Source organism: Aquarana catesbeiana, linkage group LG02, assembly GCF_042186555.1.
Source record: "Aquarana catesbeiana isolate 2022-GZ linkage group LG02, ASM4218655v1, whole genome shotgun sequence".
NCBI lineage: Eukaryota > Metazoa > Chordata > Amphibia > Anura > Ranidae > Aquarana > Aquarana catesbeiana.
This window is the reverse complement of record NC_133325.1, coordinates 417748244-417766155: the sequence shown is the minus strand read 5'-3', so window position 1 is coordinate 417766155 and position 17912 is coordinate 417748244.

Below are 17912 nucleotides of genomic sequence, written 5' to 3'. Positions count from 1 at the left end.
GCAGAGTAGTTTCTGTTGCCATTATGATTTAAAAATAGTAAACACAGTTGATTGATAATAAAGTGCTTCTGCCAAACACTAACCATGAGTGAAAGAAATGTTTTATCATTCATATTCCCTGAAAAATGGCCAAGAAATCATAAATTCTGCCAGGGTATGTAAACTTATGAGCACAACTGTACATACAATGCAGCCCCCCTTTGTTACACAAACATACACAGCAGCCTCCACCTCCTTCCTCACATATATATACACAATGCAACACCCTTCTCACATACATACAATGCTGCTCCAATTCCTCACAACATACATACAATGCAGGCCCCCTTCATCACAAATACAGTGCACGCCAACCCTCCAATTCAGTTCCCCTCCTCCATGCACACAATGGAACCCCTCACCACAGTAACTCACCACAGTCCTCTTGAGGATAAGCTGCCAGTGGGGATTGTAATCTGTGGGTGGCACAGTAAAAGCCAGTTGGGGCAGTGTCACAGAGGTGATCGGCAAGCTTGGGCAGGATGCAGCTCACCAAGTGGTGCCCCCCTATATAAATTGCACCTGGGGCAGCTGTCCCACTACTCCTGTCATCCTGGCCCTGCATTCATGAAATTACATGTGAGTGCCTTTCTGTGCATTGGCACTATGAACTTAAACCAAATGATTACATATTATGAGGGTGTGCCCATGGTGCTCTAGGCTCCCAGAAGTGGGCTGAATTACCCTGGGTGTAATTTAACCTGGAACAGCAATGGCAGGAGCGTGGAGCCAAAAGTCCTAAGGGTAAAGTGTCAGAGAGTGTGTTTTGTTTATTCCTAATCCTGTTGAGCAATTACATGTTTTTTTATTAATTTGAGTTTCCTGGGTTTGAGCTTTAACTGTTTGCATTCCAAAGAGTTTTACCCTTTTCATTCTGGCAAAACTATACATAGCATTTATACCTACTTGGCACAAACTAGCACTGTTCTATAATCATACATTTTTGGCACTTAGTTATTTAAAAAAAAATAGTCTATTGGTTGTAAAGCTGAAATCATTGTTCATAAAGTCCGTGCATATTTCTGATATACACAACCACAACATAAAATAGGTTTTAATATGACATTTATTACTGGAAGTATTAAGCCACCTAACCTAATCTATATTCCCAGTGTTTTACACTAATATATTCTTTATCATATTTATTGGTTTAGTCAATTTACTAGGCCAAGTCTAGAAATTGCTGTTTAAAGTAGAACTCCAGCCAGGATATAAAATCAGTAATCCCCAGTAAGTGAACAGAGCTTTGTAGTCAGAGCTATGTTTAATTATAGGAGTCCTGTTATGTGGCTTCATCCAGAGCTACTGCCATACAACAATAAATATCTTTCTTTCAGTAAAACTAGCTCACTGACATTGTTCACTTTTTTTCTGCTATGTACGGTAGTAGTCTCCTCATGCCAGAGCCTACCAATTTAAGACATAGGGGTTTATTTACTAAAGGCAAATCAACTTTGCACTACAAGTGCACTTGGAAGTGCAGTCGCTGTAGATCTGAGGGGGACATGCAAGGAAAATAAAAAACAGCATTTTGCTTGTACATGATTGAATGATAAAATCATCAGAGCTTCCCCTCATTTCAGATCTTCCCCTCAGTTCTAAAGCGACTGCGCTTCCAAGTGCACTTGCAGTGCAAAGTGCATTTGCCTTTAGTAAATAAACCCCATAGTCATCCTTTGACCTTTTCTGCTACATTCAGTTGCCAAGAGAGGAAAAAATTACCTGGTATTTCTGTGTATGGACAGCAAGTTACTTACACCCCTTCCTCTCAGGTCACAACACTGGTTCTCGGTAAATGCTTCAGTACTGTCACATGGACCAGAGAGAGAGTATGCAGCCCTGTGTGGACTCCAAGGGGGTTATTTATGAAAGGCAAATCCACTTTGCACAGCAAGTGCAAACTACAAGTGAAAAGTGCATTTGGAAGTAAAGTCGCTGTAGATCCGATGGGGACTTGGATGATAAAATCAGCAGAGCTTCCCCTCATTTCATTTCAGATCTACCCCTCAGATTTACAGTGACTGCACTTCCAAGTACACTGACTGGTGGAGTGGGCGAAGGCTCAGCACGTCCCTCCTAATGCAAACATACAAGTAACAGTGTGTAGTGACATGGGAGAAGACATTTTCAGAGGAACTTATATTTACATTTCATTACTGCACACAGTGAAGGCACAGCAACATCCACACATGTAGGACACCCAAAGTTATTGGTGATTTATTCTTCTAAAGCAAACACAACTTTGCGCACTGATACTGACTACTATTACACTGTTTCTCTTCTCCTTCAGTTTCTCTCCCTCACTCAGCTAATGTGATCCCAGTGCTGATGGAGAAGGGCAGGAGAAGGTCACAAAAGAGTGCTGTTGTCAGAGAAGGGTCCTCTCCAGTCACATTCATCCTGTTCTTGGGCGCGTGCGCGCGATAGCACATGGGTGCGCGCTGTGACTCATGCATGCCCACCGCGACACTCTGGCGGGGCTATTTAAATAAGCTCCAGCACCCAGACTGGCTGATGGTTTGTCTTCAGCTCCTGTTGCTTCCTGCTTCCCATACCTGCTGGTGGCCCGTGCTCCTTAGTGCCACCCATTCCCTGTTTCATCTCCAGGGGACGGGGTGCGCATAGTGGCAAGGGCGAACCGCTCTCGGCATCTCGGCCTCGGTAAGTACTTACCTGACAGTACAAACCAGCCAGATGTCTGAGGTCGACAGAGCGCATTCCCCTTCAGAGATCCTGTGCCAGCAGGTCTCAGCCCTCACTGACGCAGTCCAGAAACTACAAGAGGGCTATACCCAAATTGACAGCCGCCTTTAGCAACTATCCAGTCCACCTCTACCTGCAGCCGCAGCTCCCGCACCACTAGTGGGGCCTCCGCCCCTCAGCCCACTGCAAGCTCAACGGTAGTTATGGCGCTCCCTGAGCCCAGGGTCCCTACACCTGAGTGCTTCTCAGGGGATCGTAAAAAATACAGAGCCTTCAAGAATGCCTGCTCGCTCTATCTGGCCCTCCAGCCCAGGACTTTTTCTTCTGACGCAGTAAAAGTGGGGTTTGTTATCTCCCTTCTAGCTGAGGAGCCACAAGCTTGGGCTCACAGTCTGATGGAACAAAGGAGCCCTGTCTTGAATTCTATTGATACCTTCTTTGAGAGCATGGCTCAACTTTATGACGATCCACAACGCACTGCTACCGCTGAAGCAACCCTGCATAACCTCTCCCAGGGAAAGAGGCCCATAGAGGATTACACAGTGGAATTCTGCAAGTGAGCAGCCGACAGGGGTTGGAATGAGCCTGCTCTGAGGTACAAATACTGTCAAGGTCTGTCTGAGGTCCTTAAGGATGAACTGGCTAGGATAGAAACCCCAGCCTCTCTAGAGGAACTAATCCAATCAGCCACAAAGCTGGATAGCCGTTTACGTGAGCGACGCGCAGAACGTTTTTAAGGGCCACAATCTAGTTGGACCCCCTTCAGGCCAATGCCTATCCATACTCCACCTCCTACTACTGCTACCTCCTCGGCTCCCGAAGCCGAACCCATGCAACTCAGACTGGTCTGTGCCCCCCTGACTCCTGAAGAAAGGCAACGCAGACGCCAGTCCAATCTGTGTCTGTACTGTGGAGGTTCCGGTCATTTCCTCCGCAGCTGTCCAGTGAGGCCTAGTAAGTCATACCCGAAAGACACTGTGAATTACCGATCCATGGGTATACCCAAGACTTATGTTTCTCTCCTTATTTCTCTACAGCTACGGGAAGAGGAAACCCGTCTGCCAGCAATAATTGATTCTGGAGCTTGTAGCTGTTTCCTAGACATCTCGCTGGCCCAAAATCTACATGTCCCTCTTCAGGCTAAGGCTCAAAGTCTCCTGGTACATTTGGCTGATGGGTCTCTTCCCCCTTTTGGACCCATCACTCGAGAAACCAAGCCCATCCTTACCTCCACTGACTCAGGCCATCAAGAGTTTCTATGATTTGACCTTATCCATTCACCTATCTTTCCTGTAATCTTAGGCCTGCCCTGGTTCCAGGTGCATGAACCTCAAATTAACTGGAAGACCAAGGAAGTATCCTTCTCCTCTCAATACTGCTCCCAGCACTGCTTCACCCCAGCTCCTGGTATTTGCTCAGCCATTTCACCCGTGCCTGACAATCTCTAACACATCCCTTAAGAATATCTTGAGTTCCGGGATGTATTTGACAAACAGAAGGTGGACTGCCTACCGCCTCACTGGCCCTATGATTGCCCCATTGACCTCCTTCCTGGCTCAGAAGTCTCGTTTGGCCGCATTTTTCCACTGTCAGAAACCGAACTGAAGGTCCTGAAAGATTATATTGATGAAAACTTAGAAAAACGCTTCATCCGTCCTTCCTCTTCGCCAGCCGGAGCTGGTATGTTTTTCGTAGAGAAGAAAGATGGGTCCTTAAGGCCGTGTGTGGATTATAGGTAACCTAATAACATAACGGTAAAGAACCGTTACCCACTACCACTCATTCCCGAATTGTTCCAACGATTTCAATTGGCCCAGATCTTCTCTAAACTGGATCTTCGGGGTGCTTACAATCTTATCAGGATTCGGCCCGGGGATGAGTGGAAGACCGCCTTTAGGTCCAGGTTTGGCCATTATAAGTACCTGGTGATGCCTTTTGGGTTATGCAATGCCCCGGCCACTTTCCTGAAGACAATTCCTGGGAGCCTACTAGGAATCTCCATGCCCCACGTTTAATTGAAGCTTTTCATCAGGAACATCCTGAATTGATGTCTAGTCTGGGTGTCCGGAGTCCGCCCCTTGGGGGGGGCACTGTCAGAGAAGGGTCCTCTCCAGTCACATTCATCCTGTTCCTGGGCGCGTGCGCGCTGGATTGGCGCTTCGGCGCATGCGTGCGCGCGGCCAGATGGAGCTGCGCGTGCGCGATAGCACACGGGTGCACGCTGTGACTCATGCATGCCCACCGTGACACTCTGACAGGGCTATATAAATCAGCTCCAGCACCCAGACTGGTTGCTGGTTTGTCTTCAGCTCCTGTTGCTTCCTGCTTCCTGTTTCCTGTTTCCTGTTTATGCTCACCTGATCTCCTGTTGTGACCCGGACTGCTCTTACCACGCTGCCTCTCTCCTGGATTGACCCCCGGCCTGATTAACGGACTTCCTCTGCTTGATACCAGTGTTAGACCCCTGGCTTGATTAACGGACTTCCTCTGCTTGATACCAATGTTTGACCCCCGGCCTGTTCTACGGACTTGTCTTGCTTATTGCCTGTGTTTGACCCTCTGCTTGCTTACATTTTGTCTGCTCCACCCAGCAACGGGACTTCCACCGGTTCCTGGACTCCTGCATCCCCAGACCCGGCTCTGCAGTTTCCCACAAGGGACCCATACCTGCTGGTGGCCCGTGCTCCTTAGTGCCACCCATTCCCTGTTTCATCTCCAGGGGATGAGGTGTGCGTAGTGGCAAGGGCGAACCACTCTCGGCATCTCGGCCTCGGTAAGTACTTACCTGACAGCTGTGCAGGTGCTGATGACATCATTGGTTGTTAGGGCAGCAGCGGCTAGGAAGCTGTGATGGTACACTATGAAAACCTGTGGCTTTGTGTAACCAAAGGGCAGGCTTTACCCACTCTCTGGCTTGTATAAATGTTTTGGGAAATTTTAAGGCATTTTGCCAAAGCACACCTCAAGAAGCCTGAAAGCACCCCAGGGTGCCTGGGCACCCTGTTGAAAAAGGCTGCAATGGACACAAATTAACCTCCCTGGTGGTATGATTAATTCAGATTTTTGATGCTCAAAGCGGTACAATTCTTTTGCATGGAAATTTGGCGTTTTATGTTGTAGGCCTGTAATTCTTAGGAATAACTCACTTAAATCTGTCCAAACAAGAGTCTAGTAGACATCCCGGGTATGATAAAGTTTGAAACATGAATTTATAAATTATAATATAATAAATAACTATAAATAATTATAACAAATAATAATATAATAATAATAAAAATTATTCAATAATGTAATCAAATCAAAAACACTAAAATTTGCTCAGTTGCAGAATTGTTGCTGTCATTACTTTCAGTGTTTGATGACGGATTTTCCCACAAATCACTATCGCTCAATTCTGCAAGTGATTCTAATTTATTATCGCTGTTTTCTAGCTGGTCTAAAACTGCTTTTGATGTAAAAGGACAGTTTTGGTTGCTATGGACAATCTTCAGTTTCCAGGCAGAAAGAACAGTATTTATAACATAAAAGTGCATGCAGGGCATGGACAAACCATTAGGGACAAAAGGGATGTGAAATTATTTGATACAGTAATGTAATCTGTAAGATTACAATGTACTGTATGTATTGTGTGTGTTTGACTTTTGAAATCTGGCGCCGTGCTCCATCCTCGTGCGTTACAACACTCTCAGGGAACGGAGCCCGGCTCTGTGATACATTGAGCGGAGACACAGTCGCCACACACTGCGGGGAGACATCGCAGAAACCTGGGGACAAGGTAAGTAACTGTACCTGGATCCTGTGATAAGATCCTGAGTGTGGCTCAGGGTTACAGCTTTTGGCACTGAAAATCCACTCCCAGCCACACTCGGGAATACCGTTGGGGAGTTTAAAAGAAATTGTCTGACTTTTCTGTAAAGGAGCAAAAACATGGGTCCTGACCCAGGGGACATGTATCAATGCAAAAAAAAAAGTTTTAAAAATGGCCATTTTTTCGGGAGCAGCGATTTTAATAATGCTTAAGGTGAAACACTAAAAGTGAAATATTCCTTTAAATTCCGGATCTGGGGGGTGTCTATAGTATGCCTGTAAAGTGGCGCATTTTTCCCCTGTTTAGAACAGTCCCTCACAAAATGACATTTCTATAGGAAAAAAAGTAATTTAAAAGTAATAGCGGCTATAGTGAATTGTCTATGGAAGAAATCAAAAGTGCAAATTTTAAGGGTTAGTATGCAAGTTATTGTCATAAAAAGTGTTTGGGGACCCGGGTCCTGCCCCAGGGGACATGTATCAATGCAAAAAAAGTCTTATGCCTGTAAAGTGGCGCATTCTTCCCGTGTTTAGAACAGTCCCTGCACAAAATGACATTTCGAAAGGAAAAAAGTAATTTAAAAGTAATAGCGGCTATAGTGAATAGTTGGGTCTCAGGAATACAGATAAAAGTCATTGAAAAAAATGGCATGGGATCCCCTCAGTCCATTACCAGGCCCTTTGGGTCTGGTATGAATATTAAGGGGAACCCCGAACCAAAATAAAAAAAAAAAAAATGGCGTGGGGGTTCCCCCAAAAATCCATACCAGACCCTTATCTGAGCACGCAACCTGGCAGGCCACAGGAAAAAAGGGGGGGATGAGAGAGCACCCCCCCTCCTGAACTGTACCAGGCCTCAACTGTGCCAGGCCTCATCCCCACAACCCTTGCCCGGTGGTTGTGGGGGTCTGTGGGCAGGGGGCTTATCGGAATCTGGAAGCCCCCTTTAACAAGGGGACCCCCAGATCCCGGCCTCCCCCCCGTGTGCAATGGTAACGGGGTACAAATGTACCCCTACCATTTCACAAAAAAGTGTCAAAATGTTAAAAAAGACAAGACACAGCTTCGGGACAAGTCTTTTATTAAAAAATAAAAATGTCCCACGAAGTCCATTCATCTTCTTGTCTCGCTCCGCTGACGGACCGAAAAGAAAAAAAAAACAAAGCCGCGACCAACCCGCCTCCATAGGAGGCACCTGCGGTATAAGACGCGTGGCGGGGACACCCGGTTACATAAACGGGTGGCCCAGCCCCCCTCTGACACCCCAGGAAAGAGATGGGGAAGTCCCCGTGTGTCTGAGGGGGGCGGGGTCACCCGGGAACGTCACCATGTGGCCCCACCCTCAGTTATATAAGAACTGTCAAAGCGAAGACAAGTGATACGGCGGGTGCCTCCCATGGAGGCGGGTCGGTCGCGGCTTTGTTTTTTTTATTCTTTTTCGGTCCATCAGCGGAGCGAGAGAAGAAGATCAATGGACTTTGTGGGACATTTTTATTTTCTTATATTTTAATAAAGGACGTATCCCAAGCTGTGTCTTGTCTTTTGTACCATTTTAACACTTTTTTTGTGAAATGATAAGGGTACATTTGTACCCCATTACTATTTCACACAGGGGGGAGGCCAGGATTGGGGGTCCCCTTGTTAAAGGGGGCTTCCAGATTTTGATAAGCCCCGCGCCTGCAGACCCCCACAACCACCGGGCAAGGCTCAGGGGGATGAGGCCCTTGTCCCCATTAACATGGGGACAATGTTCTTTGGGGGGTTACCCAAAAGCACCCTCCCCATGTTGAGGGCATGTGACCTAGTAAGGTTCAGGGGGGCGCTCTCTCTTCCTCACCTCTTTTCCCGTGGCCTGCCAGGTTGCGTGCTCGGATAAGGGTCTGGCACGAATTTTTGGGGGGTCCCCCCACACAATTATTTTTAATTTTGGCATGGAGTTCCCCTTAAAATCCATACCAGACCTGAAGGGTCTGGTATGAATTTTGAGGGGGACCCCTACGCCATTTTTAATATGGCGTAGGGGTTCCCCTTAATATCCATACCAGACCTAAAGGGCCTGGTATGGAATTTGGGGGGACCACCACGCAATTTTTTTTTTTAATTTTGGTTCGGGGTTCCCCTTAATATTCATACCAGACCCAAAGGGCCTGGTAATGGACTGGGGGGATCCCACGCCATTTTTTTTCAATGACTTTTATCTGTATTGCTGAGACCCGACAATGCACTATAGCCGCTATTACTTTTAAATGACTTTTTTCCTTTAGAAATGTCATTTTGTGCAGGGACTGTTCTAAACAGGGGAAAAATGTGCCACTTTACAGGCATACTATAGACACCCCCCAGGTATGAAATTTAAAGGAATATTTCACTTTTATTGTTTCACTTTAAGCATTATTAAAATCACTGCTCCTAAAAAAACGGCCATTTTTAAAACTTTTTTTGCATTTATACATGTCCCCTGGGGCAGGACCCGGGTCCCAAGACACTTTTTATGACAATAACTTGCATATTAGCCTTTAAAATTAGCACTTTTGATTTCTCCCATAGACTTTTAAAGGGTGTTCCGTGGCTTTTGTATTTGCCGCGAACACCCCAAATTGTTCACTATTCGATGAACAGGCAAACGCCTAGTCGAACTTACTTTCATCTCGAACTTCGGGCTCATCCCTAGTGACCATTCATTTTTACATTAGTGTCATTTTATTTTGTCAGGGCAGGTTTACTAAAGTATACTGTATTTCAGTGCTTTAGTGCATGTTTAACGCAGTATATTTCTGTGCGTTACTGCACATTTAACACAGTATATTTCAGTGTGCTACGTGCCATTTAACACAATATATTTCAGTGTGTTAGTGCACGTTTAACGCAGTATAATTCAGTTCGTTAGGTCGCATTTAACTCTGTATACTTCTGTATATTTCTGTGCATTACTGCATGTTTATCGCAGTATATTTCAGCTCATTACTTGCCGTTTAACGCAGTATATTTTAATGCGTTATGTGGCATTTAACGCAGTATATTTCAGTGGGTTACATGCCGTTTAATGCAGTATTTTTTGTGTGCTGCTGCGCATTTAAGGCAGTATATTTCTGTGCGTTACGTGCTGTTTAACGCTGTATATTTCTGTGCATTACTGCATGTTTAACACAGTATATTTCAGTGCATCACATTCCGTTTAACACAGTATAGTTCAGTGCGTTAGTGGACATTTAATGCAGTACACTTTTTTGCATTACTGCACGTTTAATGCAGTACATTTCTGTGCATTACTGCACGTTTAATGCAGTATATTTCAGTGCATTACGTGCCATTTAACTCAGTATTTTTCTGTGCATTAGTATGCGTTTAACGCTCTATATTTCTGTGCATTACTGCACATTTAATGCAGTATATTTCTGTGCATTAGTGCACTTTTAACGCAATATATTTCAGTGCAGCATGAGTCAGACTGACTCTGCATCCATCCCAGACTGCTCTCTCCCAGTCCTCTCAGGCATGCCTCTCAGTCTTCTCCTGACTGTAACACTCATCAGCCCACCTGGCTGTCTTCCTCTCTGGAGATTTGCCCGGCAATATTCTCCTTCTATCCTTCTTCTGCCTCCTGTCAGGACACCATTGTGTGTCGTGAAGAAGGTCCCTTTCACACCCAAGCCCAGGCCCAACGTCACCCCCCCAGACTAGCGGGCTACCCTCAAGGGCCACTGACAGCCTAACACTCCATCTCCAGCTTCCACCTGAACTCCACTGCCCCAGCTGGGCTGATCCTGAGTATTTGAGGGGGCCTGCCCCCTGCCAACCCATATGTTGGGGATTTGTCAGGGCCCTCATTCTATGCATTAGGATGAAAAACCTTCTCTCGTGCTGCAGCCCCCCAGATCCCCTGTTTTACTTACCTGAGCCCTGTCTTTCTTGCCCCGGGGACGAGCACACCAGCTATGGCTGGTGTCTCGTGTCCTGATTGGATAGATTGATAGCAGTGCAGGCATTGGCTGTCAATCAAATCCAATGACGCGGGCGCTGGGGGGCAGGGCCAAGTCCTGCTTTCTGTCTCAATAGATGCAGAAACAGGACACAGAAGGGCACCCGCATGGGTGTCCCAAAGGAGACTCTCCGACGGGGCACTCCAGAAGAGGAGGAGCCACCAGCGCCGCTGAGGGACCCCAGAAATGGAGGATCGGGGCCACTCTGTGCAAAACCAACTGCACAGTGGAGTTAAGTGTGACATGTTTGTTATTTAAAAAAAAAAACAAAAAACGAGGGTTTAGTAACCCTTTAACTCGCTTTTGTAAAAAGCAAGCATGAATTTTACCAGGTTGAATTTTATGGTTGACACTGGATTATTTATGCAATAGAATTTTGCATGTTATTGATTTCCTGTGTGTTCTAGTCATGCTGATGTTGAAGAAAAGGTTGTTACTACCTGTTCAGTAAATAGGATATTCTACATGTCCCCCCTGGTTTGTGAGACTTGTTTTCTGACAGTTTCTCTTTATTTCTGAAAACTTTTCTTGAAATCCTGTCACAGTACCTTCTCAAAGGCTCTTTACTGTCACAGCTGGCTGTCCTTAGTCTGCAGATCTGAAATGCTGTCCTCTTTGGCTGATATACAGCACTGTGATGTGGGACACCTGTGAAAGCAGAATGTAGCCTGAGAAGCACCATGCAGAAAATAGAAGCTCATTCCCTTTATGAATGTTTTACTGCCGCATAAAACCACTTGGAAATATGTGTCTGAGCAAGATGTAGTCACAGAATACTAAAGTGTAGCTGCTGCAGCCCCTTGCGCAGTGTCTTCTGCCCGTGTTCATAGCGATTAGCAGTGAATGACTGGACTTACATCACACCTTTATAACAGGAAAAAAATGGAATTGTATACATTGTGTCAGTAGATTCTCACAGAACGGTATCTTGGGATAAGCTGTGGTACATTTAGGCCTCCTCCACACAGGCAACTAACTGCATACAATGGATCTGAGTGGCAAGATGAGTCCAGGCTCCTTAACCATATGTAACTACTGGTCATTAGTAGGGATGAGCAGAACACCCCCTGGCTTGGTTCGCACCAGAACGTGCGAACGGACCGAAAATTCGCACGAACGTTAGAACCCCATTGACGTCTATGGGACTTGAACGTTCAAAATCAAAAGTGCTAATTTAAAAGGCTAATTTGCATGGTATTGTCCTAAAAAGGGTTTGGGGACCCGGGTCCTGCCCCAGGGGACATGTATCAATGCAAAAAAAAGTTTTTAAAACGGCCATTTTTTCTGGAGCAGTGATTTTAATGATGCCTAAAGTAAAAAAAAAAAAAAGTTAAATATTTCTTTAAATATCGTACCTGGGGGGTGTCTATAGTATGCCTGTAAAGCGGTGCATGTTTTGCGTGCTTAGAACAGTTCCTGCACAAAATGTCATTTTTAAAGGAAAAAAAGTCATTTAAAACTGCTTGTGGCTTTAATGTAATGTCGGGTCCTGGCAATATGGATTAAAATCAGTGAGACAAACGGCATGGGTACCCCCCAGTCCATTACCAGGCCCTTTGGGTCTTGTATGGATATTAAGGGGAACCCCGCACCTAAAATAAAAAAAGGAAAGGCGTGGGGCCACCAGGCCCTATATACTCTGAACAGCAGTATACAGGCGGTGCAAACAAGACAAGGTTTGTTGTTAAGTAGAATCTGTTTGTAATTTTGAACTGGTACATTTTTAACGCGTTTAGCTCCAGCCAAAAAATCTATTTTCCTTGTCAAAAGAAGTTTATTGAGTATACAATGTTATAAAGATACATAAAGTAAGTTTACAAGGATCTATAAAGTAAGCTCATTGTTTTACAGTAGGGTTTATATAGGTAAATATCATGAAATTTCAAATATTAAACATTGGGTTCATGTAAACCTAAATTAAAGATATATATCATTTCCTTAGTTACTTTTGTAGGTATTTAAATGATTTATACCTACTATACATATTGTTTACAAGTAGCGTGTATATAGGTCAAATAAATTCTGATAATGAGCTTTAATCGTAAGGTGGAGAAAAGGAAAGAGAAAGAAGAAAAAGGGTTGAAAGGTAGAGGTATGGTCCACAAGGTTGTCCCGCTCGTCAGTTTATTATTCTTTTTAGTTCTCTTTGAAGCCTTAGAATGGGTGTCTCTGTAAGTCATTTAATCTGTTACCATGGCAACAGGACAGAGTCATTGAAGTTTGACAGGAACTGTTGTTTTATCCAAGGATGCCAAAGTTTTTCAAATTTTGGAATTTGATTTTGATCGATGGCTACCATCTTAGCATGGGACATTGTATTATTCATTCTGTGAATTGTTTCTGCTAGTACCAATGTAGGAGATTTCCATGCCTTGGCCACTGTTTGTTTTGCAGCCATTATTAGTTGGATCATTAGTTTGAATTGAGAGAGTGTTAACCATTCCGGTTTTAGATTAAGTAAAGTTAAATATGGATCTGGTTGTATTATTTTTTTAAATATTTTAGATGCAATCACGAAGACTTCCTTCCAGAAGGTTTGGATTACTGGGCACGTCCACCATATGTGTAAATATGTGCCTATTTCTGGGCATCCTCGAAAACAAAGAGCTGAGGTATTAGGTGAATATTTTGTCACTCTAACGGGTACAAGGTACCAGCGAGTTAGGACTTTATAATTGGTCTCCAGTGCTAAGATGTTGGGTGAAGATGACTTAGATGTGAGCCATATGTTAGACCAGACCGTGTCTTCTAAATTTCGTCCCAGGTCCTCCTCCCACCTCTGAACGTAAGAGGGTCTATTAAGATGTGCTACTCCATATAATTGATTATAAAGTGATGAAATTGTACCTTTAGCAAATGGATCTTTTGTACAGATTGATTCAAAAATGGATAATTGGGATAATGGTGTATCCCCCTTTAGGAATGGTGTATAGAAATTTTTGATTTGGAGATATCTAAATATCTCAGAGTTTGGTAGATCATATTTTTCTCTAAGCGATGGGAATGAAAGGAATGATTTAGATGCTATGAAGTCATTTAGTGTCTGAATGCCTGATGTTGTCCAAGCTTTAAAAGAATTTGGGTAGATCCATGCCGGATAAAAGGCCGGATTTCTGATAAAAGAAAGGAGAGGATTGTGTGGAGATTGTAACTGATATTTGGTTTTTAGTTTATCCCAGAGAGATAAGAAGTGTTTAGTTATGGGATTATGAATTTTAAAGCGGTCTTTAGGATCAAGCCATAATAAATTTGATATTAATAGAGGGTCATTTTCTGAAGCCTCTATAAATACCCATAATGGGATTTCCTGTTTTGCATGGTATTTGGACAGACTGGCCAAATGTGCTGCTCTGTAGTAGTTAGTAAAATTAGGGTATCCCAGGCCTCCTTTATTTTTGGGAAGATGTAGTGTGTGTATGGGTATACGTGGTTTAGAAGAGCCCCATATAAATGAAGTTGCTCTTTTTTGTTTTCTATTCTCAAAAAATAGGAAGGAATTGGAATAGGGAGGACTCTGAATAGATAAAGCAATTTGGGTAGAATAGTCATTTTGATTGCATTAATCTTCCCTATCCAGGATAAAGGAAGTTGCGACCATTGTTTTATTAGATTTGTGATCTGTCTTAATACAGGAGGATAATTGGTTGAGAATAAGTCAGAATGAGATGCTGTTAAATGAATTCCAAGATATGGGATTGATTTTTCTTCCCATGTGAATGGGAGTGCAGCCCTAGCCGGGATCAATTCCATGTTTGTGAGTGAAATATTAAGCACTAGGCATTTCTTAGGATTAATCATAAGGCCGGATAGGGCTGCAAATCCATCAAGAGCTGGTATTAAGTTAGGACCAGAGACCTGTGGTGATGATAGAAAAAGTAATATATCGTCTGCAAATATACATAATTTGTGTGTAATACCTCCTACTTCAATGCCAGTTATAGTTTGGTTTGTTCTGATGTATTGGGCCATGGGTTCGAGTATAAGGGCAAATAATAAGGGAGATAATGGGCAACCCTGTCGGGTACCTCTTTCGATATTAAAGGCTTCAGATTTGTATCCAGCATATTTTATATAGGCTTTGGGTTTATTATATAATGCTTTGATCCATGTTAAAAAGTGGGGTCCAAAACCCCATTTTTGTAATGAATATTGCATATATTGCCAGGATACTGTGTCAAATGCCCTCTTAATATCGAGAGATAGAAAACATAAAGGGATTTTCCGTTTTTTAGCAATATGTGCCAATAACACTGCCCTGCGTATATTATCGCCTGCCTGTCTATTTGGCATGAAGCCTACTTGATCTCTATGTATTAATTTTCCTATAATGCTATTAAGGCGTTTTGCTATTATTTTTGCTAATAATTTAATATCGAGGTTTAACAGAGAGATAGGCCGATAATTCACACAGGAAGTATCATCAGAAAGGGGTTTTGGGATCATACAAACAATTGCCATTAGTGTTTCTTGCCGAAAAGAATGTCCATCTAGAAGTTTGTTAAAAGTTTCAGTGAGAATGGGAGAGAGTATTTCTGAGAATGTTTTATAGTATTTTTGAGAAGAAGGATTTAGCCTCTGTAGGATTAAATTCATTGTTTGTCTTGTATAAAGTTGCGAGATGTGAGTGAAATTTATGGACTATTTTAACTGGATTACAAGTGTAAACATTTTTTGATAATTTCAAACGTATTGGTTTGAAAGATTTGTTAGTTGAATTTAATGCCCGAGCCAAATATGTACCTGGTTTGTTTGTATTCATGTAGAAATTGTGTTTGGAGCGTTTGAGGGATTTATCAACTGACTCAGTGAGAAATAGATCGTATTCCAATCTAGATTTTTCCAGATGAGATTTTGTACTCTGGGATGGATTATCTTGAAATGATATGTAGGCTGCATTAAAATTGAGTTCTAGTTTTTTTGCTAGATTTTTGCGTTCCCGTTTAAATAGTGCCATTTGTCTTTGTATTGTACCACGCAAGACAGGCTTATGAGCTTCCCACAGTGTTATTGGGGAGATGTCTGTTGTATTATTAATTGATATGTATTCCTTTAAAGCTTGTTCAATGGCCATCTGATGTAGTGGGTGTTTGAGCATTATGTCCGATAAGTACCACGTTGGCTCATGCGCTTTTGGTATGGCTGAGGCTATAGTAGTGTATACTGCATTATGGTCAGACCACGGAATCGGAATTATATCCGATGCAATAATTTCTGGTATCATTCCTATTGTTAGAAAAATATGATCTATTCTGGTGAAGGTTTGATGAGGGTGCGAGAAATAAGTGAATTTCTTTTTCATTGGGTTACTTTCTCTCCATGAATCTACCAGATTGTATTTGGAAAGAAGTTGAGAAAAAGGTAATCTAGAGGTTATTTTGGATGGTGTAAAAGGTGATTTATCTAGAAATGGGAGGAGGACCTGGTTCGAATCCCCACACATTATCACTGTTCCTATTTTGTGTGTATTAATCACTTGTAATATATGTGAGAGGAATGGTGTAGGTTGTTTGTTAGGAGCGTAGTAGGAAATCACCGTGATTGCTGTATCCATTATATAACCCATGAGTATCAGGTATCTACCTTCTGGGTCTTTAATTTCTGATGATAAGGTGAATGGTGTGGATCGGTGAAAGGCAATTAAAGTTCCTCTTTGCTTGGTACAGGCAGAAGCCGTGTAAATTTGTTGATAAAAAGGAGAAATATATTTTGGAGTAGAATCTTTGGTGAAGTGTGTTTCTTGGAGGCATACTATGTGAGCCTTCTTGTTATGGAAAGTACGGAAGGCTTTGGTCCTTTTTTGAGGGACATTTATTCCCTGAACATTCAGGGAAAGTATATTCAGTGGTGCCATGACAATAGATCAAATAGTTTTGACTTACTTTTTGTTATGCAGAGCTGACTGCGCAGATCAACCTGTGTGGACTGAAGAGATGAATAGATAGAAAAGAAACCAGTGAATTCTGGAGTAAAGAGTAAACAAAAAACATATGAGATTAGATGATACATTGTATAAATTATTTTTTGCAAGTAATCACAATTTACCCGTGAAAGAGAATAAATATCTCTCTCAGGGGAATAAGTGCCTTCGTCACACTCCGACATAATATGGTTGGGAGAATGAGGAGGGCTAATGGGGGTACACGGATCTTCCGCTTACAAGAGAGAAGTGCTATGTCAAAAGACATCAAAATGATGTTTCATTAATTGGAGTGCAGAATATAGTTTTTGTTGAAATTATTTATTCCAGGGTGGTTGTATATGGTTAGTCTTGCCCTAGGCTAAATAATTCAGTTAGAAAGGTACTGTTAATAACTTTGGTATTGATGAAGATAGTTTGAATTATTTTGGGATTTTAACCCTTTTAGAGTAAACAATTACATATTTTATTCATATGTAACTGTTTAGATATGTCAACTCATAAAATTGAGGTTGTATTGCTTCAGATTAGAATAAACAAAAACATAATTCTAGGAACTAGTTAGGTAATAATATATTTGTTTTAAGAGAAGAAAGAAAAAGCTTCCTTTACTTCTGGATTATTGAACATATTTTGTCCTAAAAAGTAATAAATCTATTGTTATTACCTGATAATATATAACTGAACAAGAATTTCCTTATTTCACTTATATATTCTAAGGCTATATGAATCAGAAGTAATAAGAAATATAACTGGAATGTAACATGATCCCACACAGTGTGTGACTATCAGAATGCAGTTACATTCAGTTATAAATACAGGTTTTTTATAGAGAACCATCTCTTAGTATAATAAATGAAGAGATATCAGGAATTAGGATGTCAGTCCATTGAATCTTCTTGGTCCATGGATGATGTGGCATAACGGCCTCTTTTGTGAGAATGATGATTCCCATTTTGTTCTGAAATTTTCTGGGTGCTGCCTGAAGGTGAAGATGATGCCATTCTTCTGCGTGTGGGAGTGTTGCTGCTTGTGGGTTCTGTCAGATTTAATTTTAAAAGGGTTTGTTGTAGTTCATCTGCTGATCTGCTTCTGTAAATTGTACCTTGGTAGTTAAATCTGACTGAAAAGGGGAAGCCCCATTGATACATAATGTTGTGGCGTTGCAGTTCCATTAGTTGGGGTTTCATGGATCGTCTTTTAGTAATAGTAAGTTGGGATAGGTCAGCAAAAATTTGATAATTGTGTCCTTGAAAATTAAGTTCCTTTTTTTCTCTTGCAGCAATTAGTATTTGTTCTTTCGTTCTGTAATAATGAAATTTTGTGATTATATCACGTGGGGGTCCATCTTTCTTTTTGGCTGTTAGGGCTCTGTGTACTCTGTCCAGTTCTAAACGTTCAATAGGGATATCTGGCTTTAGTTCTTGTAATAGAGCAGTAATAGTAGATTGCAGGTCTGTCACAGT